This window comes from Coffea arabica, chromosome 2e, assembly GCF_036785885.1.
Source record: "Coffea arabica cultivar ET-39 chromosome 2e, Coffea Arabica ET-39 HiFi, whole genome shotgun sequence".
NCBI classification, from domain to species: Eukaryota; Viridiplantae; Streptophyta; class Magnoliopsida; order Gentianales; family Rubiaceae; genus Coffea; species Coffea arabica.
In genome coordinates this window covers 60,312,243-60,315,642 of record NC_092313.1, presented here as the reverse complement: position 1 = coordinate 60,315,642, position 3,400 = coordinate 60,312,243, and the positions used below count along the sequence as shown (strand labels likewise).

The following is a 3,400-nucleotide window of genomic DNA, read 5'->3' as shown; positions in this document are numbered from 1 at the left end:
TATCAAATTTTTGATAAAATGTAAAAGCCATATATGTAGTAGCTAAAATTGGATAACAAATCACTCCCTGTAACTCCGTTTCTTGGTTTTTAGCCAAAGACTTTCCACTTCTCTGCATGAATTTCCTTTTCCTCTTCTCATGGTCTTCACTTGCAATAAAAATTAAAAAAAAAAGTGAACCTTTATATGCTTCTGATCTCATTTCTTCTGTTGTTGTGTTACAAAAGAAAAAAATGGACGCTATTATGTGTCAAAGCCTTTAAAATTTCTCATGGTACTGTTCTCTATTTTATGGTTTTTCTCTTCATTCTCTGTATTATCTGTGACGACCCCACCTTCTCCTAGGGTATACCTTAAAAGTTAGCAGATCGCCTGCCTGGCTCTCGCCAGGGCTCACTCACTTACATTAATTTCAGAGATAACATTTGATAAATCAAAACCAAACTCTCAAATCTTTTACAACACTAAGATCAATACAAAAGTTTCAACTATAATATGAAACTAAAGGATTTACAATCACAAAAGTCTTCACGTTAACTTCCTAAGATCTCTCGTTCGTTTCCAGACCACCAACTCCTGTAAGGAAAACAAAACTAAAGGACTGAGCTAAAGCTCAGTGAGATTTGCCGAGCAAATAACATTTAATAAACACTTAAATCAATACAATTAAGCAAGTAGTGCACATTTCACTGTACAATCACTTTCATTAAGCAATTGAGGAAACACTTCACTGAACAATCACTTTTAAAAGGATACGGTGCTCGCATTAGAGCCACTTCAATGTCATTGAGCATTCATTTCAGTGTCAAGAGACACTCATTTCAATATCACTGTACATTCATTTCAATATCACTGTACTTTCTCCCAATTCACCTCCTTATGTCCTCCAAAACAATAAACAATCCCCTATATTCAGTAATCAGTGCAATGATCTCCCAACCTCGTGGTAATACTCGAGTATACAGAAACATTTACCCAAAGCTACTGTCCTACCCGATCAAGCCCTTTGCTGGCTCGAATAGTCCGTTGAACAGAGGATTTTGGGGCCCAATTCAGCTAGTGTGATAAAGTACACACACAGCTTACAGTCATGCACACTTACAATATCACTTGATCAATTATCAACCTTCAATCTCAACTAAATCGAGTGCGATAAAATACACTCCCGACTTAGAATGCGAGGGACAATTGAGATACACTTTGCAATGGATCACTTAGCAATATTTCATAATACGTACATTTGTCACATAATTTCACTCAAGTACACATAAACAATTAAACACATAAATTCGAAAACACTCACCAATTATCCAAGTAAATTACTCTCGAGCCTCGAGTTTGTTTCCTGACTCACAGCTACTTTCTGGGCAAATTAATAATTTCAATGGTAAATTTATAATTCGTAAGTGATCACTTATCATTCTTACTTTATTATTTAAACTATTAAAATCAAGTTTGACCTGGAAATACATATTTATTCCCCAATTTATTTCGAGACTTATTAACTTTATTATTTTAAATCAAGAACATACGTACTCTTCAAGCTAATAATTTATAAAATATTTATTTTAGTAGTAAATCACTTTCCACTCAAGATTCTAAGATTATGGCTTAGGAGTACTCCCTTGGTCTCCTTTTTAATTAATTAAACTCTAGGTTATTTGTAAATTAAATTTTATTCCACTACACCAGTCCCTCAAATTTTATAGTCTTTAAAATATATGTGAAGACAATATTAAGTAATTAGAAGCCAATTTAGGTACATAATCATCATGAGTTTTCCTCTCATTTACTTTAATTTAACTCTACTTGTGGAGCTATATATAGCCATTGAATTTCAGAGTAACCGTAGCTATCATTTATGAAAGCTTACAAAGTTGGAAATTAGAGGAAATGCTGGTTAAAAGTTGGTTCCTCACGGTTAGCATCTTAGCAAAGTGCATTCGGGAACAAAAGGAAAGACAGCTTTGCCATCCTCGGGTGTTTTGATCATAATTCGAGCCACGCTTATCAGATTGAGGCGAATTTTATAGCGTTTCGAAGCTAAAACATAAACCTACATTTCTTACGAAAACATAGACACCCAGTTCTCACGTTTTCAGGGTCAAAAGTGGACGACCAGAACCACTTGAAAACAGGTCAGGAGCAATGAGGTCTTTTTGTGCAGTCAAGAGTCGTCCATTGTTCACTTCTGTTTTCTACTTGCTTTAACCTTGTTTGTTGCGGGTTATCCTAAGCTAAACAAGGTCGTTCATGACCAGGATTCAAAGGAGAAAAAAAACTGAGTTCGGTTACGTTTCTGTAGCTAGCTGCAAATCTGGTGCAGCCATGCATGCATCAGATTTGCATGCTTTCGCACGCGTATATCAACAAGATATCATTTGTAAGTTCCTTAGGATTCCCTTCAATCTCAGGTTACAGCTAGCATGTAGGAATAGCTCTTCAGTTACAGGTTATCCTTAACAAACGTGAGGCTAAATTCAAGAACTAACAGAACCATAGCTCATTTCGGCATAACATTTTCTGATGCTTAACGTTTTCTTGAACCAGAACTGATTTCGTAGCTAAACTCAACGTATGAAGCTCATGTTTAACTAATTAAACTAACTTTTACAAGTTTCTATAGCTAAACATTACCTAATATCAGAAATCAGAACTAACCATCTCCATGTATTTTCTTATCAGAATTTAGTTCAAAGTTCTTACGGCCTGCATCAGTCCAGAATTACTCGAGCTTTAGATCAGAAATTTCCCTCAGTTGAAGCTCAACTTACAGGTTAAACATATACTCAGTTTATACAAATGTTATTCACGAACTTACCTCTAGTCTTAAGTTCTAAAAATTGCAGACGAAACCAGTAGCTATTCCAACTTCTCCTGCTTCAGTTCCCAAACTGCACCAGACTCCTCTTCGTTCTCACTTTTGTTTCCGTTCGTATGGTTAGCTAATGGTGAAGCTTGCACTTTCTTTTCCTCACACTCTGTCTCACTCACTCGAGTTGGTTTTAGGAAGGAAGCAAGAAAGAAGACAGCTTTGTTTCTACTCTCAGCCCGTCAGTATTTTTTTTTTTGGTTCCTTTTTAAGCTGCTCTCTTCCGGTCGTGGCTTATTCAGCAATTTGGCGATACATTTCCTCCTGGCAGCTGTCTCAATTCACCGACCAAGCTCACTAGTTTCTACCTCCACCGCTTAATCCAACAGACTTGCATTCGGTTCAATGAAATGCGGTCTTTTCTCTCGGTGGTTTCTAAATTCAGATAGTTTGTGTGATGGCCGCATGGTAATTAGTCTAGGATTTTAAGGTTAGTTTGGTAAGAAGAGTAGTTGGAGTTTTCTTTGCTCTCAGCCACCGCCCAAAGTGAACAGGTAGTTCTCTTCTTTTCCCCTCGATTGTTTATAT

At 36.4% G+C, this 3,400-nt stretch overlaps 1 long non-coding RNA gene across 1 annotated transcript; it reads right to left on the bottom strand.

Annotated features, from left to right (window-relative positions):
• Nucleotides 1-401: 401 nt before the first annotated feature.
• Nucleotides 402-3,200, bottom strand: LOC140037025 (uncharacterized). The gene is made up of 2 exons (XR_011840858.1): nt 2,822-3,200; nt 402-576 (listed from the first exon to the last, which is right to left on the bottom strand). It is a non-coding gene; the product is annotated as an uncharacterized lncRNA (long non-coding RNA).
• Nucleotides 3,201-3,400: the final 200 nt, after the last annotated feature.